General features: G+C 41.6%; 1 protein-coding gene across 17 annotated transcripts in view; it reads right to left on the bottom strand.

Moving 5' to 3' along the window:
* Positions 1–25,509, bottom strand: part of RGS6 (regulator of G protein signaling 6) — a 647,729-nt gene that overhangs the window by 567,741 nt on the left and 54,479 nt on the right. The window contains exon 1 of one of the 17 annotated variants that reach the window (XM_073895507.1): positions 2,977–2,995. The exons of the other annotated variants lie outside the window; for them this stretch is intronic. The gene's annotated coding sequence lies outside the window, so the exon portion shown is untranslated. Of the gene's footprint in view, positions 1–2,976; positions 2,996–25,509 lie in introns of those variants that run through there. 17 annotated transcript variants of the gene reach the window in all.

Raw genomic sequence — 25,509 nt, 5'->3', positions numbered from 1 at the left:
AACAGTTGAGTAATGCAGGTGCATCTAGCCAGAACAGCAGAGATCAAGATCCTGCTCTAACTTGGACCAAGTTCTGACCTCCCAACCTCCCTCACCTCAGGAGAATTACTTGCAAATAAATGGCACTCCTTTGCTTGAGTGCACCAAGGCCTTTCTACCTCATTCCTTCTGCCTCTATTATCCATCCTTACACCTGTACCAGGAATAGGTCTCATTCCATGTTCAAAATGAAATTTCTTGCCCAGTCCTCCCCTGAGGAAGGCTTGGATTTAAGGGGAATGTTGTTCATTTTCTTTTTTGTATGGTTTAACTGCTTCCCATGACTCAACCTGCCTGGCAATGTTTCCCTTTTCATCTCCACGCTTCCCTTTCTCCCTCTCCTTCTGCTAAGAAACAGACAAGTGAAAGACAATGGATTAAGAAATAAAAGGAACATTCTGGTCCTGCCTTTCTCCCAGTTTCATCCCCTGACACATTAAGCAGACATTTTCAGAACTCTTATTTCAGAATTTCCTGTAGCACATTCTAGCGAATATCTAGTTTTAATCCCTTGAGGATAAATTTGATTTAGGGAAATAGTCAAATTTCAAATGGAGTCCCTACCGATGACTCAGATAGGTGACTGAACTGGGTTCATGTCATCATGAGTCCAAAAATGAGTCGTAGCTATTAAAGAAGGAAATTGACTTTCTTGGGTGGCTGGAAGGCAATTTAGAAAGGGAACTCCTCCAAATGTATTTTGAGCTCTGAGAAGCTTCAGTGAAATAAGTATATATCTCCGGAGGCCCTTACTTAGAAAAGTTACACTCATTTTGCATGCATAAGTTTTCTCGGTATTTTAGGATCACATGTGAAAAAGTACTAAGGAAATCAGTGGGGATGGCAGGTTGGTGATCAGGACTGGGAGAGCTATAGGTGCCTGGGGGATGGCCTGGCACATCTTCTGAAGTTGGGACTGGCCTAGAACAGGCAGGACACACCTTCTGAGTGGAGGCTGGAGGTAGAGATGGATACAGGTTGAGAGGAGGTAAGTCTGAGCTGGGGCATGAAGAGAGAGTGAGTTTACACAGAGGGAATGAAAAAGTGCTCACCTTTTGAGCCCAGGTATATTTACCTACGTGACACATTTGTGTATGCCCAGCAAAGGCTGTGGAGGGAAGTCAGATGCAAAACTGGAAGATGGGTGGAGTATGGCCCAGTTATGAAAGCCTTTGAATACTATTCCAAAACATTTGGACAGTTCCCTGAGGATGCTGGGAAGCCTGAAAGAATTCGGAGCAAAGGAGGTAAGAGATCAAAGTGGGGTCTTGATCACACATAATGGCAAGGTAGAGGCAGCCCAGGCTCGAGATTGGGAAAGGCCCGTGGATTTAGTCAGATGGGAGTTCAAATCCTGGTTTTACCACTTATTGGATCAGTGAGTGACTGACTATGAGAAAGTCTGTTTCCTCCTCAGCAGAATGGGAATAATGCCAGCATCATCAAGTCCTTGTGAAGATCCCATGTCTGGCACCGAGTCAGCACTCAAATGATGGCTTATGTGTTCCAGCACATTGGTGGTAGTAGATCAGAGGAAGATAGAGCCTATCAGCTGAGAGGGATCACTTAGGAGGCTGTTACCATAATTCTGAAATGGAATGGCAACATGCTCAACCAAGCAATAGTGTCCTTCCCACAAAGGCAGTGGAAATGAAGGGTTTGCGGCCCCACATACTTCAAAGAAAGTCCAAGAGACTTGGTGATTTAGATAAGGAAAGAGGAGGGAAGGGTCAGGTTCAGGCCTGGAGCCTGGGCTCTGGGAGAAAGTGGTGCCACCAGCAGAGACAGGGAGGGGAGAGTGGGGTTCCACGTGGGACAGGTTCTAGGTCGGCAAGACTCGGGAAGGAAGAGGTCTGAAGCAGACTGTGTTTGCTCCTTCAATCCCTTGGAGACTCTGCCCTTCCCAAATATCCCTCCGTCACAGAAACTTTCCCCAACCAGCCCCTGCACACACCGTCACTCCCCACCCCTTCTTCAGAGCACACGGAACTACCTGACACAGTATATGTTTGTTTCCTGATGGGTTTTACTGTCTGGCTGCTTATTCAATAAAACATATGCTCCAAGGGGGACAGCCTTTGTTTTCTTTTGCTCCATATCCCTTGTGGCTAAAGCAGTGCCTGGCACACAGTAGATGCTCAGTATAGATTAGCTGTTGTTATTAACATGTTTTCAAGAGTGCCTGGCATATGAAACACATTCAATCAGATTAGCATTTATTGGTGAATATCTCAAAAAATTATAAAAAGATAAAGACATTGTGTATATATACCACATCTTCTTTATCCATTCATGGGTCGATGGACATCTTGGCCATAAAAAGGAATGAAATCTTGCCATTTGCAACGATGTGGATGGAACTGGAGGGTGTTATGCTGAGTGAAATAAGTCAATCAGAGAAAGACATGTATCATATGACCTCACTGATATGAGGAATTCTTAATCTCAGGAAACAAACTGAGGGTTGCTGGAGTGGTGGGGGGGTGGGAGGGATGGGGTGACTGGGTGATAGACATTGGGGAGGGTATGTGCTATGGTGAGCGCTGTGAATTGTGCAAGACTGTTGAATCACTGATCTGTACTTCTGAAACAAATAATGCAATATATGTTAAGAAAAAAAAAAAGAAGAAGATAGCAGGAGGGGAAGAATGAAGGGGAGTAAATCGGAGGGGGAGACGAACCATGAGAGACGATGGACACTGAAAAACAAACTGAGGGTTCTAGAGGGGAGGGGGTGGGGGGATGGGTTAGTCTGGGGATGGGTATTAAAGAGGGCACGTTCTGCGTGGAGCACTGGGTGTTATGCACAAACAATGAATCATGGAACACTACATCAAAAACTAATGATGTAATGTATGGTGATTAACGTAACGAAAAAATTTTAAAAAAAGAGAAAGACAGATGGGAAGTACTATACCTGGGAGAAGTCACACTTACCCACCAGGAAGAGGAAGAAGAATGAATGGAGCCACTGGGGTTATAGATTAGAAAGGCTGGGCCTTTTCTAGGGTAGGGAAGAGAAGTGACATGTGTCCCGGGGAGGCCACATCGCAGACCATGGAGCTGGAGGCTTTCCCACATGCTACTGCTGAAAACAGAAAAGGGAGGCAAAACTAGTTTTCCTTGGGACAGGTTAACAGCTACAAAAGGAGAAGAAAGGGTATTTTCTGGCAACAGGAAAGCAAGGAGCTTGGGCTGAGCAAATTTCTGACTATACGAAATTGACCTGTGATGGCTTCTTTGGCCCAATCTTTCCTTTTTCTCTTGTCAAATCATTTGAAAATCCAGATTCTGGCAAAGTTCACAAGAGCTCACTTAGCTGGGAGACCAAACTTCAAGCGAATTAGCAGATTCATAATTGACTGCTCCAAATATACGGGATTGCAAGATCAGCTCCTCCAGGAAATATGCCTATTGTGCACTGAGAAAATTTTTGGCAAAGTCATTAACACAACTTCACAGTGAAACAGGTCAATGCTGCTGGTGGAAGGGAAGTTCCACCACTTGTCAACCTCTCCTACATAACGGATCAGGGCTTAGAGAGGCCACGACGGCTCAAGCACCTCCTCTCACGAAGCATCAGGTAACGTGCAATATTCCAGCATGCTCTTAGAACAAGCACTGAGCAAAAATTTCCAGGACCGTCTTTGGATTCAAGTTAGATGTTGCTAAGTTAGATGGTGAACAAGGGTGAGTGGTGGCGGAGTGCTCTGGAGTCCATCCTCAAACCATTAAGTGAGATTACAGCGTTAGCCATCTGCAATCTCCTAATCACAAAATATAATGACCACAGATTCCATCTTTATAGAGGCCTTGATTTCAGAATGTGAATAACCAAACCAAGAGGGGCTATAAAAATCCAACTCTCTGTGGCCTTCCAGAAACCACAGGCATAACAACATATCCTTAAAACATGTCTTAGTAGATCTGCGAGTAAGATACATTCCACCAAAATCTTACCAACATGGAAAATGACAGGTCCCCATTAATTCCCTGAGGCTCTGTTATGCTGAAAAGGAAGTGTATCCATGTTCCTTCTTCAACTGTTGAAAACCCCGAAAAAAACCTGCTTTTTAGATTAATTTAAATCTACCCAAAATTGCAAATTCTCACAAATGCAATCACGATTCTATTCTAGAATTACCATGTGAGACAATTGTGTCAATGTATTAGGAACATTAGATAGAAAATAGTGTTGACCTTCACAGTAGTCACTTTGAGAAGGGGCACACTTAATACCCAGTGCCACCACTGTTCAGGCTATTCAACAGGAAGGAATGTCTGACAAAGCTGAGTTCCTTGCTTGGCTCTGCCTCTGACCAACTGCTGGGCTGGTTACTTAACTTTTCCATTTAAAAAGAGTTATAAAGGCTTTGTAAGAATTATATGAGCTGATAGCAAAGCACCTTGCATGCTGCCTGGCTCACAGTTAGTTCCTTTAGGGATCCAGTTTCTGAGTTTTGTTTTTTGTTTTCTTGGATTTTGCTTTGCTTTTGTTTTTTGATTGCTGAAATTGCATTTAGAGAGCAGACTCTCATTTCAGCAACATGGTAAGCTAAGATGACACATTCACATATTCCTGCTACAAGCACCTGGAAATACCAGCTTCTTTGTAAATGCATAATTAAACCTGCAATAATGAAGGAGAAATTAACAGGTGCCAGAAATGAAGCAGCAACAGAAAAAGAGAAGTAAGCAGAGGAACCAACTGGGCAGCTTCCCCCAGGGGTAAGGGAAGTCATACGGAAGAAGATGGTGTAGAACAAGTATCGATCCAGGAAAAGTAGGGGTTTGGATGTCCCCTAGCACATAGGGACCAGAAGCAAAGCCCAAAGGGCCTGCCCAAGGTAGAATTCTTGCTGCTGCCCTGAGGGAGGCCCTGCAAAGAGTTGTGAGCACGGGGAAAATGGGCTGAAAAGCATTCTCCCCCCAACTCCGACCGCTCGTAAATCTCTGTTTAATGTCAGGAAAGGAGGACAAAAAGCTTCCTGCAAAATCTAAACCCCAGACCTCTGTTTCTGGGGTATAATTTTAGGCTACCTGCATGGTCCAGAAATGCCCAACCTGAGAAATTAACATAACAATTGGTCTAGGCCAAAAGAGGCATGGAAAATCTAGAGCAAAAACTCCCATGACCCATGACCCAGACAATTCCTACAGAAAAATCAGGCCCACTAAGCTCACAAGTTACAGAAGCACATTAAACAAGAGAATTCTAGCTCCAAGAACTGGAAATAGAATAATCTAAAAGAGAATATAATTAAGTATGTTTAAGAGGAGAGAAGAACAAATCTTCTCAGATGCTAAAAGCACATTTAATAAAATTCAACACTCATTCATGATTTTCTAAAATAACAAAACAAAACAAACAAGAAAACATTTCTTACAAATCTAAGACCAGAAGGACATTTTCTTAACCCAATAAAGAACACACATCAACCAATCTATAGGCACACATTCCTAATGGTACAGCATTACAGGCTCTCCTTTTAAAGTCAGGAATAACACAAAAAGGTTCTATCACTCCTCAGGAAACATTATGTAAAGTGTCAGATAGCAAACACTTTAGGCTTTGCAAACTAGAAATTTGCTATCCAAACTAGTCAATTTCTGCCACTGTAATGCAAAATGAGCCATAGACCAAATGAGTGTGGCTGTGTTTCAATAAAACTTTATTTATAAAGGCGGTGTATTAAAAATACAGGCCAGCACCTTAATACAAGAAAAATAAGGGAAAGTCACTGTGATATTGTGATGTAATAAAAAATTTATATTTGTCTTTGTTTGTGGTTCCTGGCACAGAGCTCCTAAAACCCTTGGAATTTTTAAGAGTAGTATCTTTTGTTATTCATAATCAGCCCCTTTGAACCATACCTAAGTTTATGCTAATGAAATGACTCCTGAGGAATGATCCTGGTTACCAGTGGGGAGGGGAGAGGGGCTGGAGATTGAGTTCAATCAGCAATTGCCAATGATTTAACCAACCATGCCTATGTAGTGGAACCTCCAAAAAAACCCCCAAAATTATGCAGTTTGAAGAGCTTCTGGGTTGGCAAGTACACGGAGATGCCAAGAGAGTGGTGCATCTAGACAGGGCATGGAAGTTCCATTCGCCCCCCACCCCCATACCTTGCCCTTTGCATTGCTTCCATTTGGCTGTTCCTGAGTTGTATCCTTTATAATAAGCCAGTAATACTAAGTAAAGCACTTTGCTGAGTTCTGCGAGCCATTCCAGCAAAAATTTCACACCCAAGGAAGGGATCATAGGTGATATGGGAAACAAAGGCAAAAGATAAAAATTAAATTTCCTTACTACTTACAGCCCATTGACAAGTCCTTGGAACAGGCAGAGTGACATTCCTCTAGGAACTCAGCTGCCTCAATGTTAGTACTTTGTTAAGGGCAAAAGGCAACCTTAGCCTGACCCTCGGGAGCCTGTGAACCTACTTTAACATATAAAAATTCCTTTGGAAACTTCCTTTATCTCTACCTCCCCCCAAGATATATGTTGGCAATCCTCCCCCAAGCATATGGCCCACCGATATACATCTGAAGGGTCTCATGACTAAGGGTTTACTAGACAGTAATAAATGACCTTTTCCTAACAATAGCTAGCCCCCTCAAGCTCCTGGAAACCTTGCTTCCAAAATTCTTTAGAGACTTACGCTCTCCCTAACCCCCTACTCCCCCAACTTGAAAGTATACAACTGGCCTCTCCTCACAACTCCAGGGCAGCTTTTTCTGGCCACAGGTCCTGTCCCCGGGCTTTAAGAAAACCACTTTTTGCACCAAAGATGTCTCAGGAATTCTTTCTTGGCCATTGGCTCCAAACCCTAACATCTTTCCTACATCAATAGGTGCTCCAATTTATAGCCAGTCAGTTTGGAGACCCAGAGTTGTGATTGGTGTCTGAAGTGGGGGGGGTGGTCTTGTGGGACTGAGTCCTTTAGCATGTGGTAATGTTAATGCCAGAATTGAACTAAACTGTAGGACATCCAGTTTGTGTCTGCAAAAAAATTAGAGAATGTAATGGAGGGAAAACCTACACATTTGGTGTCAGAAATGTTCTAAGTAGAGAGACAGTTTTCCTTTAGTCATGCAACTTAGGGGGGAAAAAAGCCTGTCATTATCAAAAGATTATATATCTGTCTACATAGGAAATGTACGAGTGTCTACAGTAAAACATGAAAATTCATGAGAATTCAACAAGGTATATAAAAACAAATATTGTTCCTCTATACCAGCAACAATAGGAAGGGATAATAAAACAATGCCATTAACAAGAGCAATATAGACTATGGGATACTTAGGAATACATTAACAAAGATATGTAAGAAGTATGGCAAAAATTATGAAATTCTATTGAAAGACATAAAAAAAAGAACTAAAAGAACTAGTCTATATTTGTGGATGAGAAGACTCAGTATCATAAGAGGATAAATTCTCACCATGTATCTGTAAGATGTCTGAGTAATTCCAACAAAAGCAAAATGAGGCCTCTACGGTCTGAAAATGTATTTGAAGGTGTAAAGAGTCTGGTGTAGTCAAGGCAATTCTGAAGGTGGAACTTAAGCCCAAAGTAAGTAAAAGAGCAGCTGGGGCAGACAAACACACCCTTCACAAAGAACGCAGAGCCACAGAACACATTCACATACATATGGGAATGTGGTATCTGACAGCACTGAAAAGATTCAGTATGTGGAACTGAGACAACTGGTCACCCATATGGAAAAAGAGTAAAGTCCAATGTCATACTAATACACAAAAATTAATTCTAAGTCACTGTAAAACACTACATTTCACAACTTTTTAAAAGAAGGTATAAGAAATATTTTTATAAGATTAGGGTAGAGGAGGACTTCATAAACAAGACACAAACAAAACCACAAAGAAATTAAAATACTCTATTAAAATTTAGCACTGCTGTTGAATAAAGGACATCATTAAAAAGTAAAAACATAAACCACAAGTTATTTGTAGCCCATCAAACTGACAAAGAATTAATATCTAGAATAGAAATGATTCTTATAAATCATTAATAAAAAGGTCAATGGCAGTATGAATGGACAATTCACAAATGAAGAAACTCGGGTGGCCACCAAACAGATGATAAGATGCTCTATCACACTAGTGAGCAGAGAAATGCGAGCTAAAATGAGGAGATACAATTGCGTGACAATCAAATAAGCAAATACTTAAAATGTGATAAATCAAGAGAATGCAGGGAAACAGTAACTGCAAATAGGAACATAATTACAACTGCTGTGGAGAGCAGCTTGGAAACATCCACTGAACTGAAGATGTGCATATTCTAGAACTAGGGATTTCTCCTACAGGTACTTGCTTTACACACTCCCTAGCACATATCCCTAGGCAGATATGCACACAGATGTTCACTGCAGCACGATCTGCAGCAGCAAAAGGGTGGAATCATCTTAACCTTCTCTTAGGTGAGTGGACGAATAAACTGATTTGTTCGTATAAAGCAATTAAAACAAATCAACATGGATACATCTCAAAAACGATGTCAGAGGGATACATACAGTAAAATACAAGTTGTGTAAATTTTAAAGCACTCCCTCCAAAAGGCATAAACATACGTGGGAATGAAGCACAGCGACTCTGGCAGAGGGGTGACTGTAGAGGGAAGGAAGGTGGGCAGTGGGCACGGGGAAGGACAGCGTTTCAGGAGTACCTGCAAGATCTTCTGTCAAAGAAAGAGCAGGGGAGGAGAGAAAGACGAAAGAACACAGGCCAACAAATACAGCAGAACGTTAGCCTCTGTTTGACATCAGTGCTGGGAGCATGCCTGTCATACAGGGTCCCGTAGTGTTCTCTAGGCTTGACGTATTTTATAATTTGAAACATTATTTTACAAAAGAAGTCATGTTCAGAACACACCTATAAGTCCCATGACATAATTACAAGATGTCTAAAACCCTGCTTTGCCTTGGACAGAACCAGTATTCCCAGCCCTCAGCATGCACTTCAGAAGCCGGACTCGATGCCTCTGGTGCTTTCCTCCTTCCAAAAATCAAAGCTTCCTACAGAGAATAAATATTTGTCCAACTCAAAAATATTCACAAGAATGTGAATATTTCATATCCATAGCTCTGAAGGCAACTTAAAAAGGATTCCAGGAATGTTTGGGGCAATAGCAACATCAATGGAAGCATCAAAGGATTACATCTATCCCAAGGTCACTACTTTGAAGAGAGTAAAATCCATTTATACTGTAAGTCTGACTTTATTTTTTTAATTCAGCAGCAATTAAGTCATTCCTCTGATGACTGTCAATGTTCTCCAATGTGGGAGTCAATACAGTGCCAAGAGAATGTCCTCGGACTGGAAGCTGCTGCCAGAGTTACAAATGATACCACATCCTCACAAAGAGCCTGTGGTTTGACACCAGGCCCACACAGTGCTTGTAAAATGATGGCAGATCCTCACCTCATCCAAGGGGGATTGACCTATGTATTTTGCTCAGAAAATGGGAAACAGGTTCATCAAACACCAAACCCCATGGGTCGGCAGAAAGGAAACACTATTTTCCCAGTGAGATCAGCTCCAGCAGCTGCGGTAAGGACAGAGCAAGCACCCACGTGGGAACAGCAGAGGAATCAGAGAACCTGACCGGCATAGAGTGGGACATTCAACAGAAGCGTCAGCCGCCTGCAGCATTTCTGAATCTGCTCACCCTCCAATCCTGTAAGAATCAGGAGAAAAATCCTGAAAGCCTCCAGCCCACTCTGCAGACAAGAGTTCCATTATCAACCATCAGTGCATTATACAAAGCCTTCATTATGTTTACAACATATGTGGCAATACGTTCAATGATGCGTAGACATGGTTATTTATAAATATTTATTTATTTCACAACTATTTATTGAGTGCCTACTACGGCCAAATGCTAGACTGGTATACAAATGGTGAACTGAAAGAAGCCACATCCCTGCCCTCATCAAGTGTCTGGAAATTAACTACACTGTTCCCCCCACAAATAACAGATATCATCTAACACGACTTTAATTTCCCCTTTGTCTCCATATAAATCTACCTACGAAAGGGCTCCTATTAAGCTTTCAAATCTACAAGATTACACTCTGTCCCTACAAACGGTGACACATTGAGATTGCTATATTCACGGTCCCTACTTAGGAGAACTGATAAAATGAAGTCATTAATATGTAATTCATCTTCCTGAGGAATATAACCATGCTTTATTTTACAGGAGCTACTTGATGATTAACTTGGCTTACTTGACAGGGGACATACACTAGGAAAAAATGCCAAAATTTATTGTTTGCTTACTCTATGCCAAGCGCTGTTAAGTATTTTCCACTTATTAACCCATTTAGTCCTCATTGCAACCCGGGAACACAAAATTGCCTCAGACCCAGACAGAAAAGATGGCAGTAAAACCACAACTCTTCAAGAAACATGCAAATCGCTGGGATTTTGCCTAAAGAAATATCACAGGTATGTAAGACATGGTTAATAGAATCCGTTTTACAGAACTGTTTAAATAGCAAAAAGGGGAATAAAAAAAACAGAGGAGCCTAAAAATCCAACAGCACAGGAATTAGGGTATTTAAATCAATTATTTTTATACTTTCATAAGATAAAGCCATTAAAATATAGGGGAAAAGAATGTTTCGTATCAAAAGAAACAGTCATGACAATCTTCAAAGTGCAAAGAGCAGTGTACACAATTTACAAAAATAATAGAACATGACCCTTCCTTTTAAAAAGAAAATCATATCTGTATGCATAGAAAGCTAGCTGAAAAGAATATACAATAGAATTTTATATAGGAGTTGTCTTATGATAGGTGATTTTAATTTATTAATTTTTGTTTGTCTATTTAAAATTTTTTTCTCTACAAAGCAGAAACCCATCTAATAATTAAATGACAGGTGTCAGTAGCTTTCAGCCAAAATTAATATCAAAGAATAATTATAAAATGCCTAGTGACACATAACTGTTATTAACCTCTAAATCTTTAGATTGTGTTCCTCGGTCACTTAAAAATTTGAGCATGTATTTCCAATACATCAAAATTTCATTATTCTGAAAATACATAGACTCTCTAACTTTATATACATTTTAAATGTCCATCAAAACAGAAATCTTAAAAGGCAGTGTCTAATGGGTAAGAGTTCCAGTCAGAGAAGATGAAAAAGTTCTGGAGATGGATGGTGGGGACGGCAGCACAGCAATGTAGAATAGGCACGTAATGCTCCAGAACTGCACACTTAGAAACAGTTAAAATGGATGGATAAAGAAGATGTGGTATATACACACAATGGAATATTATGCAGCCATCAAAAGGAATGAGATCTTGCCATTGGCAACGACATGGATGGAACTGGAGGGTATTACGCTGAGCGAAATAAGTCAATCAGAGAAAGACATGTATCATATGATCTCACTGATATGAGGAATTCTTAATCTCAGGAAACCAACTGAGGGTTGCTGGAGTGGTGGGGGGTGGGAGGGATGGGGTGGCTGGGTGATAGACATTGGGGAGGGTATGTGCTATGGTGAGCGCTGTGAATTGTGCAAGACTGTTGAATCACAGACCTGTATGCCTCTGAAACAAATAATACATTATATGTTAAAAAAAAAAAAAGAAGAAGAAGAAGATAGCAGGAGGGGAAGAATGAAGGGGGGGAAATCGGAGGGGGAGACAAACCATGAGAGACGATGGACTCTGAAAAACAAACTGAGGGTTCTAGAGGGGAGGGGGGTGGGGAATGGGTTAGCCTGGTGATGGGTATTAAAGAGGGCACATATTGAATGGAGCACTGGGTGTTATACGCAAACAATGAATCATGGAACACTACATCCAAAACTAATGATGTAATGTATGGTGATTAACATAACAATAAAAAAGAAAAAAACAGTTAAAATGGTAAATTTTATGTTATGTATATTTTACCACAATAAAAAAATCAGTAGTAAAAAAATGTAAAAATAAAGAGTAATTCTACTGTCTTTTTTTTCATATCCTAATGGTATCATTCATAAACCCTGAGTGCCAAAAGAGCATAAACACTGTAGCATTGGAGCCCGGGAAATAAAGCACAAGGTAATGCAGAAAAAGGTGGGAGCCATCACGGGAAAGCAGGAAAGCCTTCCTGGAAAAAGCTGCAAACTTGAGATGAAGCTTAAAGGTAAGGATGACTTCAAGGGGCAAAAATGACATGCATGTACATGTTTCTTCACAAATAGGCATTTCCTCCAAACTCCTGGTTTTTTGTTTGATCTCCAGAATTGCCTGCCAAGCTGGATTCTACTCACATAACCTAATTCAAGGGAAATCATGAGCAAAATAGAGGAGGAGAGCCAGGGCAGCTACAAGGGTGCAGTAGGCATAGGGGAGGAAGAGAAGAGAGGCATTTACCCTTCATTTGTCAGAAATGGATGAGTTCCAGATGGTGCCATGACGGGGTGGGGATTTCACTTTCAAAAGAGCCATCGGTCCCATATATATGGGACTGAAAGTAGGACAGGAGACAAAGGCAGGAGCTAGGAGACAGCTATAGTGGGACTGGGAATAGAAAGATATCAAACAGAGGCACTATCATACAGGACTTGAGGATTATTTGGACACAAGGGTTGAAGAGAAGAAAAAAACGTGATTCCTATCCTAGAATCAAATAAAAATAGAGAGGTCGTAAGAAGCTATCTGGAGAGGAAGGAAAATGAAAACTTTGGTTTTAGTTAGAATTTGATGAGATCAAGGTACAGTTAGGTTGATATGTTCACCTTCTGGTTGAAATATGAGTCTTGAAATGTAGAACTTTGGAGTCATGTCCAAACGGGATCAACAAGACTACCAAAAACAGTACCTAGATGGCACATTCAGATGCAATGATCTCATACTCTAGGTGAGCAACTGACCCCCTGGGAGTTAAAAATTCCGGGAAGAGAACAGGACTTTTGGAAATGGACCATTTGTTCCAGAAACCAATTTCTTCCAGCTTGGATAAGTCTTGATTGATTGGTCCATTAGTCAATAATCAGAAATATAGCTATAAAAGATAGGGGGAGAACCAAAGCAAAAATCCCATACTGTCAAATAAATAAAAAGTAGTTTCAAAGAAGGTAACAACAACAGTAATAAATGCTTCAGTAATGTAAACAATCTGTTTGCAGGGTGTGGGCAGTAGAGGGTTAATAGACACAGTCATAAAAATACCTTGGAGGGGAATTTCAGAGTGGAAAGGGTAACACAGTGGGTTTTAAGTGTTAAGCAGTGAGTGAATGATAAGGAAGTGAGGCAGCCAGCAGAAATGACTAATCTTGAGAAGCTTGGCAACAAAGAAAAGGAAGTACATAGAATTACAGTTCCAAAAGAAAGCAAGGCAAAGAAAAGGGTGGTTGTTCTATTTAGAGTTAGAGAAACCTGAGCATCCTTATTGAAATTGGTAAGAAGAGGAAAAAAGAAAATGCAAAAATATAAAGTAGGATCAGAGACAAAATAATGCTCGAGAAGAGGGAGGAAAGACTATAGAGAGGACCCTTTGAAAGAAGGATAGATTTTTTGATAAAAGAGGGAGAATATTTTTTTTAATTAAGGAAAAGGAGATCAAATCAGAGAACTCCTATTAGATCACCTTGAGATTATCAGGAAAATAGGAATCAAGGTCATCTGCTATGACTGGAATACACTTGAAGGGAGGGGAAATATTCTGTTAACTACCAAATGGTAGGTCACAGAAATCAACTTGGGATGAGTATGTGTGTGTGAGAGTTTGTGTGCACATGCACACATCTATACACAAGCATACACACACACTTTTGATTAAAACACTTCTTTCAGAAACTGTAGATAACTCCAGGAAGTCTACTTCTAGTATATATTCTGGGTTTTTCTCCCACATTAAAGTTATCTTAGCCTGAATGGTTGCTATCTTTGTATATTTCAAGACAGTGTGCCGAGGAGGGGACAATGTAAAACAAAAACGGTCATTTGTCCAAGGCAATCATTTGACAGAATAAGAAGCAAGACTCAAGAGAGAAATATTAATATCTTATAAGGCCCTGAAACATTCGGTAATTAATTTTTCAGCAGGAAGAAGGTTTTCTTCCAATGGTAAGAATAGCTGTCATTACCAAGGCATAGAAGAGAAAAAAACAACGAAACTAAGAAGTAACAGAGAAGCATGGTCATACACTAATTCCTATACACATGAACCTCATCCAAAAAGGAAGATGGCAGAATCTGATAATGGTAAGACAGGCTGCTGCCCCTAGGACTGGTTCTTCCAGCAAAAGAAAGGGAAGATAAGCCAGCTTCATAGTAATAGGCAAGGATTTAGATTTCTCCTGCAAAGGCACCAGATGGACTGTAAAATTCTTCAAAGACAGAAGTATTAATTCACTCAACAAATATTTAACACCTATGTTCTAGACACTAAGCTAAACGCTGGTGGGGGAGAGAGAAATAATTGGCTTCATGTATTATCTGTTGCTCTAAAACTCAGTGCCTGAAAATAATAAACAACTGTTATCTCAGTTTCTGAGTAGGTGGTTCTTGCTCTGGGTCTTTGTGTTGAGCATCCCCAAGAACACCTCCAGGTTCAGTGATCACTAGGAGGATTCACATACATATGGCATCACTTGCGGCTTTGATGACAGCAAAAGGATATAAAGCAAAAATCAACTAAGGGAAAAGGCGAATGGAATGAAGTCCATAGGAAACCCGGCACAAACTTCCAAGAGTCCTCTCCCCATGGAATCACACAGGACAAGCTTAATTCCTCTAGCATCATATTGTGACAACAATGTGTGAAATGTTGTCTACCAGGGAAGCTCATTAGAGACTCAAGGTCCAAGGGTTTTGTTGGGGCCTGCTCATGCATGCACTCTCTGCCTAGCACATACCAAAATTCCAGACTCACAGATAAAAGCAGGTGTTCACCATAAATAATATTGTTTGCACACTTTAGGCAATGTCAACCACTCATCATTAGAGAATGGTGGGAATCTTCCCTAAATCCAAGTTCCCAGATGCCAGCCAAGAGCCAATCTTGCAAGCAGGCCTTTCTAAGGATAGCAGTCTTGGGTCTGCTATGTTAATTCCTTTCTACGTGGTGTCTCATGAAGTTGCAGTCAAGCTGTTGGCTGGGGTTCCATCGTTTGAAGCCTTGACTGGAGCTGGGAGGTACACTTATAAGAAAGTTCACTTATGTGGCTATAGGCTGGAAGTTCTTCACCAGGTGGTTCTCTCCACAAGGATGCCTGAATGCCCTCAACATACAGTGTATCCCACAGTGAGCAATCCAAGACAGCAAGAGAATGAGAGCATCCCCCCAATGGAAGCTCTAATAAACTTATCTCAAAGTGACATACCACCACTTCTGTTATTGGTCACAAAGACCAACCCTAGCACAATGTGGGTTTGGGAGGGAATTAACAACTCTGAATGCCAAGAATCAGGGATTAATGGGGGCTATCTTAGAGGTTGGCTACCACAGTCACCTTCAGGCTCCCAATGATTCCCATCTGTCCTACATACAATATACACTAACCTCTCCCACAGTCCCTAAAAGTCTCATTGAACCCCAGAATCAGCTCCCATTCCAGATTCTTATTGCCTAAATCAGGTCTAGGCATAGATAAGGTTCATTGGGTGTAGTCCCTAACATGCAACTCACTGACTACAGTTCCTCTCAATATCTAAGAGGTGTGCAACCAAAGCAACCAGTTATCTGTCCCCACACACTCAGCACACAACAGTGGGACAGCAGAGGATAACCACTATAAACACTCCTACCCACAAAGGGGGAAATAGGAAGCATGGGCCAGCAATTCTGAAATCCTGCCAAGCACATGTGAGTTCCTTGATGAGCCCATAACTCTCTATGGCTCTTAACTCCACCCTCTGGACTCTAGGTTTGGGTCTCCTGGTGGTCCTTCCATTTTCATGAAAGGTAACAAGTGTTTGCACCAAAGTAGTTTTCTCTGCCTGCTTCCTACTCGTGATACTTGGGGGTCCAAAGTCCTCTTTTCATTTTGTGCTGTATCCCTTTTATTTCAACCTGATGGTGTCTCTTCAAGTGTAACTCTCTCAAAAACTTTGAAGGTTTTCTGTGATTCCTTTTAGGCTTCGTTCCATTAGACAGAAGCCATACCATAAATCTCTTTGCAATGGGTCCTTCCTCACCTTGGCCTTTGGCTGAGGTACAATGTCCTTGAGCTTCTAAGAAGCCCTACCATTGACCAAGAGGGTCTAGAAGGCAAACCCTCAGCTCTTGAGAGGGCCTTTTGGCTGACCGCACAGTTCTCTGAGACACCATCTTTGATTTTTGAGATTTTGAAAAGATTTTACAGTCACACCCTTGGCTTCACGTTTGGAACTTGTTTTCCTAAAAGTGCCCCCAAATTTGATCGTTGCTCAAAAGCCATTTCTTAATTTTAGTATCATGTGCCATCTGGAGAGTCTGGAATCTTCAAAAACAGCAAGTCCTGGCTCTTTTTGTTCACTAGTTCTGCCTTCAGTTTCTCTGTCTTTGCAATTTTACTATAAGCAACAGGGAGAAAACGGAAGGCACAACACTGTTTTGAAATCTCCTTAGCTGCATCACCCAGTTCATTAGGTATGTTTTCTACTTTCCACATTACTGCAGATGACAGTATTGCTAAATTTTTTGCCACTACATAATAAAGACTCTGCCTTTTCCAGTTTCCAATATGATTCTCATTTTCCGTTAAGCCTTCCCTGGTAGCCTCCTCAGAGTCCAAACTTCTGTGAACAGTGTACTCATGGCACTTAAAGCTTTTGCTAACATGTTCCTCAAAATCCTTCCAGCTTTTTCTACTGTGCATTGCCTAGTTTCAAAGCCCCTACCATATTTTCATTTCTTGCTATATCAGCACTCCACTTCTAGTACCAAATTCTTACTAGTTATCTACTGCTGCATAAGTTACCTCAAAGTTAGCACTTAAAACAACACGTGTTGTCTCACATAGTTTCTGAGGGTTAGAAATTGGGAGGCATTTAGGTGGGTTTTGGCTCGGGGTCTCTCATGAGGTTGCAATCAAGCCGACAGCAGAGCCCGTGGTATCTGAAGGCTCAACAAGGGGAGGACCTGCTGCTAAGCTCACTCACATGGTTGTCGGCCAGCCTGTTTCCTATTAGCTGTGTCACTTAAGCTTCTCCCCACGCACTGCCTGTCTTTACAACATGGCAGCCGGTTTTCCATAGAGTGACTGATGTAAAAGAAATAACCCAAGACAGAAATCTCAGTCTTTTTTTTTATTTTTTTTAAAGATTTTATTTAGTTATTTGAGAGAGAGAGAGCACATGACGGGGGGAGGGTCAGAGGGAGAAGCAGACCCCCCGCTGAGCAGGGAGCCCGATGCAGGACTCGATCCCAGGACTCCAGGATCATGACCTGAGCCAAAGGCAGTCGCTTAACCAACTGAGCCACCCAGGCGCCCTTAGCCTTTTTTTTTTTTTTAAGATTTATTTTATTTATTTGAGAGAGAGAAGGACAGAGAGAGTGCTAGTGGGGGGAGGGGCAGGGGAGAGGGAGAGAAGCAGACTCCCGGCTGACCAGGGAGTCCACGGAGGGGCTTGATTTCCTGACCCTGAGATCATGACTTGAGCCAAAATCAAGAGTCAGGCACTCAACCTACTGAGCCACCCAGGTGCCCCAAAACCTCAGTCTTTTATAACTTAATCTGGGAAATGACAGATCATCACTTCCATTATAATTTATTTGTCAAGGACATGAATACCAAGAGGTAAGGATCACTGGGGACCATCTTGCTGGGTGGCTACCACGTTTCCTATCTGGAGGTCTTCATGGGATGACAGCCATCCACGACTACTTACAATAGAATTTAATGAGGGCCATAATAAGCATAGGGAGAAGTCAGCACCAGTTTACCCTGGGGGAGCCAAGAAAATAGGACAGGGGAGGCGATGTTTAATTTAGGGCCTAGAGGGATGAATGAGGTTTGTCAGACACACGGCAGAGCCCTGGCCTGCTGGACGCCGTCCATGCATTTCTCTTTTTGCATATCCTACCTGCCTGGTAAATTTGATAACCTCAAAGCTCTTCCTAAGAGCAAATATAGAACGACTTAATTTAATATCAATATTTTAGAGGACACATTACCATTTAACAGATGAAGCAGAAGTATAATGGTAGATGATGGATGCTATGCTTGGAAATGCCTCATCGAAAGGTCAGATTTACTTTAGGAAAAAAAAACGATGAATAAAGTGAAAACGCACCACTTAATAACAAACGTGCGAGTCAGAATAAATGCCCTAATTTTGTAAAGCACACAACTATGCAACACATCATAGTGATTATTTAAATAAGAAGGCAGGGAGAAAGAAATTCGAGCCAAAGGACCCTTCACAAGTAATAGATGTAAGCACTATTTAAAGGGTGGATAGAAAACTAGGCCAGGCAAGCACACTGAAATATTAAAACCTCCCTCTTTTTATTTCTCATTAAAAGAGTGTTACAATCATATAAGAATTTGTGAAGAATAAATAAGTATAAGGAAGAAAACAAAAATCACACATGACCCCCAATTCTAGGGATAGCACTAATTAGATTATAGACTGTTCCCTTTCAGACTGCTGGGGAGAAGTGGGGATGGACACACATACACAAGCATGTAAGGATGGAGACATGTGTGTATAATTTTGGAACCATGTCATTTTTGGAAATGGCTCTGTTTTTCCTGAATATAAAATTAACACAAAAATTAATATACAGGTAATGATTTCTTTAAGTCTTAAGCATCATGGAGAGATACGTGAAAAACACGGTTTACTCTTAACATCTGGTATTTTTCTTACAGGCATTTTCAATGCAAATACGATTTTAGTGCAAAAATAGGTTTGTGCTGTTTTGTTTACCGCTTCTCTCATTTAAAAATACATGGTGGTTAACTTCCTCCGTTAATACATGCACGCTACATTATTTTTTTCATGCACGCTACATTATTTTTTTCAATGACCACATAGTTCCAGAACAGGTATGTACCACAAGTTATTTAACCAATACCCTATTAGGGGCGCCTGGGTGGCTCAGTCGGTTAAGTGTCTGCCTTCGGCTCAGGTCATGATCCCCGGGTCCTGGGATCAAGTCCCGCATCAGGCTCCCGGCTCAGCAAGGAGCCTGCTTCTCCCTCTCCCATTCCCCCCTACTTGTGCACTCTCTCTGTCAAATAAATAAATAAAACCTTAAAAAGAAAAAAAACCAATATCCTATTAATGAGCATTTGTCCTGCTCCCAATTTCCCACCATTGCCAACAAGGCTCAGCAATGACACCTTTATGCACACATCTTGACACATTGATCCATTATTTCCACAGGATAAACCTCTGGAATTAGATCTGATTCACCTTTTAAGAATTTGTATGCATATTCCACCATCAGCTCTACCAATGCACACATCCCAAGAGTGTAAAGATGTCTCCGGCCATCACTGTCACTGTTACTGAGCGCTATATGCAAATACTTTTAACTTTCATTTCTTCCAACATGAAAGGCAATTAATACATTAAGACAATATATCTTCAAATGTTTAAGTTATTTGAACTTCATTGTAAATTATGCATTCTTGGTTTTTGCCAAATTTTCTTGGAAGTATTCACTGCTTTTGTATTGATTTGTTGATAGTCCCCTCCTACCCACCCAAATGCACCTCCATTCATATTTTTTTTAAGCCCAGCGGCACAGTCTTATCAGCAGGACATAAATGAGAACTCACAGAGCTAGTAAATGGCTGAGCCACATGCAAATCTTCCTGAGACTCCAAAATGCACGCTCTTCCCACCAACCTGCCACCTCCTCAGGATGGAAAGCAGGTGCTCCCAAACTGTTGCCCTTTAGAGTCACCTGGGAAGCTCTTAAAACTCCTGCCGCCCACTTCTCACCCCATATCAATTAAGCCAGGCAGAGTATTTTTGAGGACGCCCAGGTGATTCCAAATGGCAGCAACGTTTGGGGAACACTGGCTAAAGATTTCATCCCCCAGCCGCCAAGCATGCTTGTAGCCCTCGGCTGTCAACTCTCTCCCCAGCTGTCCCTGGTTGAAGGAGTAACTTATTTAGCCTGGGCTCATGTACCTCCCAGCGCCTGCCAGCCTCTGATGCCTGGAGGAAGAATGGTATGAAGACCCATCCTTGTTGCCCAGCTCCAGAGTCCCCAGTTCCAGAGCCCCAGTGGGTAGGCTCGGGCCTCCTGACTGCAGTGCAGTGCACCTTCTCCTTCCACTTAAGCCTGCCCCCTTTTCTCCCGCACCCCCCAAGTGTGGACCCTGAGATGTTCCCATAATGTCCTGCATACTCATCTTGACACATCGATCTGAGGGCTGCTTCCTGAGGGCACCCAACCTGTGTCATGTACCATATGGAACTTCCCCTAAAAGAATAAAGAAAATCTTCCTCAAAAGCCTTACCTACACCTGAAGGTAGCAATCAAAAATCCTTTCAGGTGGGGGTATTGTTAAATGAGGACACGGTTTCTGTTTGAAGTGATAAAGAAAAGCTTTGGAAATAGTGATGGTTGCACAAAACTGAGTATAGCTAATGCCACTGAATTGTACATTAAATATGGTTAAAACGGCAAATTTTATGTGTTTTATGTCTTTGACCATGACTGTAAAAAATTAATAATGTAACATACCAAAAACCATTGAATGGTATACCTTAAATGTGTGAATCGTTTGTGTGTGAATATTTCAAAAAGCTACTAAAAAATCCTTTTAGTGCAGTGTAATGACATGGAGATCAACGAATGAGTAAATTAATAGTCTCAGCTCTGTTAATCCATAGAACAATGCCAATAATTTGAAGGCTTCATCAAAGGGTTTTCTCTCGCTCATCATCTCATTCCCTAAAACACAGAAACAAAATGCTTATTGATTTGTACTTTACGTAACTTTGGTCAGCAGTAATTCAGGACTTATATGCTGAGTGGTACGGGGAAAAGACTAAGCAATTTCTTGGGCCAGCTCCCGGGGCTAAGAATATTTAAAGACTACTCGAGGGCTAAGATATTGGCAACGTCACTAAATTCAGTTTTGCAGCGGTACAAATGTTCCATTTTACTGGAGCCACCAACTCATGCGTACAGAAAGCCACCATGAAGCTAGATAACAGACCCATTTCTAAAGAGAAGCAAAACCGGCTTGTTTATAAAAACAAGAATGTGTCAAAGGCAGCAGTGTCCAGAAGATAACAAATGCAAATATCCATCTCCCCAGAAACGCAGTCTACTGCCACTCCTCCAGGATTTATAAAGTACTTCATATCTGCAAACTCCTCCATAATCACTATCATTAGCCATCCCCAAGGAGCCCAGAAATTTCTACTTTTTTGCGAGATTGGCAAGCCTCTCATCTCAATGCATACCTTTCTTTAACAAGAGCACTCCATTCAATAAAGGCCAAACCTCCAATAAGGGTAACTGTCATTTACAGTCTGTGGTTTCTGCTCCTGGCCCTCCACAATCAATGTACTCCCAGAAACCAACCTGGTGGTTACAAAGCTTGTTCACTGATGTGCTTAAGAATGAAAGAAAACACTCATGTCAAAAATGCCACTCAGAGCACAGTGGGGGAAAAAATGGGATAAATCTGAAACTGGGGGATCTGGGGCTGGCATCCTACATGACCCTGATCTAATTAATTAACCACTCTGAATCTCAGTGCCTTTACCTGTCAGATGGGCTTAATGATCATGTTGCCTATCTCATGGATTAGTGTGCAGTCCAGTGAAATTAATGGATGTCTAAATATTTCAAAAACTGAAGTTCTATACAAATGTGAAAGAGTCTTAGAACACTTCCACTCTGCAAATTGCTCCAGAGCAACACACCTGAGGGCCTTGAAGAACAACATAGTGGTTTAAATATGAGAGTAAGGAAGTGAATTCGACAGAGGGAAAAATATGAATCCAAGTTACCTCTTCATGCATCCATTTCATAACCCACTTGAGACCCAGCTGATGCTATTGGCCAAGGTGTGAAAGAAAATAAGGGTTAGAATAAATAAAGAGCCTTAATTTAGACTGACAAATCATTTCCATCCGAGACTCTAGAATTTGTTTGCTTTATTGTTGTTATTGTATATGTTCCGTTTTTGTTTATTATCGTAGAAGCACTCGTTGTAGGATACTCCATTCCTTCTGGAGCTTGGGCATACCTACTTTCTTTCTAGAAAAGACTCTGGAGAGAACAAAATTTTCACAGCAATTTTCACTGCATAGCAATTCTCTAGTGGATTTTAAAGGAATCCTGTGAGGTAAGACAAAAATCATCAGTGCACTGATTTTATATTCTGCAAATGTATAACCTCTGAAATTTCAAAGTCAGGGACTTATTTTTTCGCCGCTGAATGAAGACTTAGATTGGGACTCATGCGTGTTCCAAATTTAGCAGAGCCTCCATGGCTGAAAGCAGTTGCTTAACAACTGCACACATTTGTGTATTACCTCACAGGTTGCCAGGAGAGGCCACGGGCAGAGCCAAAAAGCAAAGTCAAGTCAGACACAAACAACTGACCAAAAAAAAAAAAAATGCATCCTGAAATTAAGAGAGAATCGATGACGCTCTTCCTCCAACCACCTTTTCCTTAGGAAGACCTGGCAGGGGAGACAACGGGATACATTCTGACGAGTGAAGTCATTGATGGTGTTCAGGCACTGAAGAAGTAATCAACTTTAAAACAAATTTCAATCTCCCATCTTCTCTCCTCTTTCCTTTCCATATCCAATTCCTCAAGTGAACAAGCCACAGCTTCTTTTTTTTTTTTTAAAGATTTTATTTATTTATTTGAGAGAGAGAGAATGACAGAAAGCACGAGAGGGAAGAGGGTCAGAGGGAGAAGCAGACTCCCCGCTGAGCAGGAAGCCCGATGTGGGACTCGATCCCGGGACTCCAGGATCATGACCCGAGCCGAAGGCAGTCGCTTAACCAACTGAGCCACCCAGGCGCCCCAAGCCACAGCTTCTGCCTCCACTTATTCTCAATACACTAAAAGGCTCTCCCAGGGTTCACCTGCCACTACTGTCTCATCACCTTTCATGAAAACTTACTGTCCTCCCAGCGGCATGCAATACCACCAGCCATTCCTTTTTCTGGAAACAGCTCCTCTCCTGAGTCCTCTGATAACACTCACCCTGGCGCTCTACCTACCCTCCCTACTCCATTTCCCCATCCCTCTGCCTCTCTGGGTTCTTGATGATCTAAGGCCCCTGGCTTCTGCTTTGGGAATCCTCCACGACCCACAACCATCAGAGACTCAAGCTTTTCTGTGGCTCTCTGTCCAGCTGTGCGTAACAACTCCCAACCATCTCTCTTGAAAATCAAGCCCTTATTTCCAATTGCCTGCCGCATATGTCCATTTCTCCCACCCACAATCTTTCCTACAAAAACAACCTCCTGCTCATGGCTTTCCAAGTTTTGTTATTCTCATTTCTTACTATCGAAGGCATTCTTCTATCCCACCTACATGTACGAGTTTCCAAGTGCCATGAATGGCTCAAGACATCCCTCATACCCACTGCTTCCTTCGCATGAAAAGATGTTGCAATCACTTCCTATGTGAATTCCTGTTCACTGTAGCTTCTGAGTCAAAAAATTCTATACCACAATATCAGATAATTCTCCCTGTAGTTCAAAAATTGCCAGGGCTTCTGCTTTTTAAGTCCAGGTTTTTCATCATAACATCCAAGGTTCATAATCCAGCCTTCCTCTCTTAAAACCCTAGAAGTTCACAATGTTCAGTTGAGTTGCTGTTTCTGTAAACTTGCCTTGAAGTTTCCCAATCCACTTTAAATGCTCTTTTGCCCCCCATCTGCTTGCCTACCATCTCCACCTATTAAAGTTATACCTTTCTCTAACACCTAGCTCAAACAACTTCCGCAGTAAAAGTTATTCTGATTTCTTCTGTCAAACATGCCTTGTATGCCAAAGCACTTTGCACCATTCTTGGGGCTTTTAGCATGGTCTGTAACAGTGAGGTGCACATTTTCTCTCCTCTTCAGATCACAGGTCTCTCACAGGGATGGGCTCAGCATCAAGGTTTGCTGAAAAGGGCATGAACTTTGAAACCAAAATAATGAGGGTATGTTTTCACTTACACTGGCTAAATGGTCCTAAATCTCTCTGGTTTAATTCCCTCATCCATAAAATGAACCCATTGTAATTACTGTGAATTGACCTGCTTACCAAACTATGGCCCACAGGCCAAATCCAGCCCACTGCCTATTTTTATAAATAAAGTTTTATTAGAACACAACCACGGTCCTTCTTTTATGTACTTTCTGTAGCTGCTTTTGTACTGCAATAGTAAAGCTGGGTAGGTATAATAGAGACTATGTGGCCCACTAAGACTGAAATATTTACTCTCTGGTCCCTTAGGGGGGAAAAAAAACCCCTCCTGTTTACCTACATTTCACTCTCTTTTTTAGGTGGAGAGGTAGAACAAAGATATTTTCCAGAGTTCCCTGAATCTAGGGGAGTAAGGGTTAATTGGGTTCCACTAATTACATGCATTCACCAAGGAGTGTAGAAGGTAGATTAGATGGTGGCCATCTTCTGGCTCCCAGACTGTTCACTCCGGTCAAGGAATGTCATGGAAACATGAGACTTTTGAATGCCAGTTGTACCCCAGTGCCCTTCTCCAGCTTTCAGAGGGTCGAGAAACAGTTGCAGCAATGGCAGCGGCCACAGGGACTTTCAGATGCCAGGATGGCAACTGCATGGGTGCAATTTGACCTTGGCTCCACATTGTTCTGGAAATCTTTTCCCACAGGCTCACCCTTCCAATGATTTTGTAAGCACCCAAATCTCTGTATTAAATCCTTTCTTGTTTAAAATTTATAGCCAAGTTTCTGTGTCTTGTACCAAACTCTGACACAGAGCCAAATGATAAATATCTAGTTGAGTTACTGAGACATGAAATGACAGCATCTGTGAAAGCACTTTAAAAACAGTAAAGCTAATGTTTTCTGTAAATCTTCATCTCACCCCCCATACACTGACTCCCATTGCTAACTCAGCACAGTGCCCTCATCCCCAAAATGTTGATGCTCCCACAGCTCTCTTCCTCCTCGCTCTACTTGAGCAATCCCATCTCTCCTCCTAGCTCCAACAGCCCAAAGTATCAAGGGTTAACTTATTTTGAAAGGCTGACACACTATTCCATTGTGTATATATACCACATCTTCTTTATCCATTCATCTGTCGATGGACATCTTGGCTCTTTCCACAGTTTGGCTATTGTGGACATTGCTGCTATAAACATTGGAGTGCACATACCCCTTTGGATCCCTACATTTGTATCTTTGGGGTAAATACCCAGTAGTGACTTCACTGATATGAGGAATTCTTAATCTCAGGAAACAAACTGAGGGTTGCTGGAGTGGTGGGGGGTGGGGGGATGGGTTAGCCTGGTGATGGGTATTAAAGAGGGCACGTTCTGCGT

The sequence above is a fragment of the Callorhinus ursinus genome, unplaced genomic scaffold (assembly GCF_003265705.2).
Source record: "Callorhinus ursinus isolate GAN/ISIS: 27379988/994484 unplaced genomic scaffold, GSC_fseal_2.0 scaffold8, whole genome shotgun sequence".
In the NCBI taxonomy this organism is placed as follows: Eukaryota; Metazoa; Chordata; class Mammalia; order Carnivora; family Otariidae; genus Callorhinus; species Callorhinus ursinus.
Note: the sequence above shows the minus strand (reverse complement) of the source record. Positions and strands in the feature narration are given on the sequence as shown.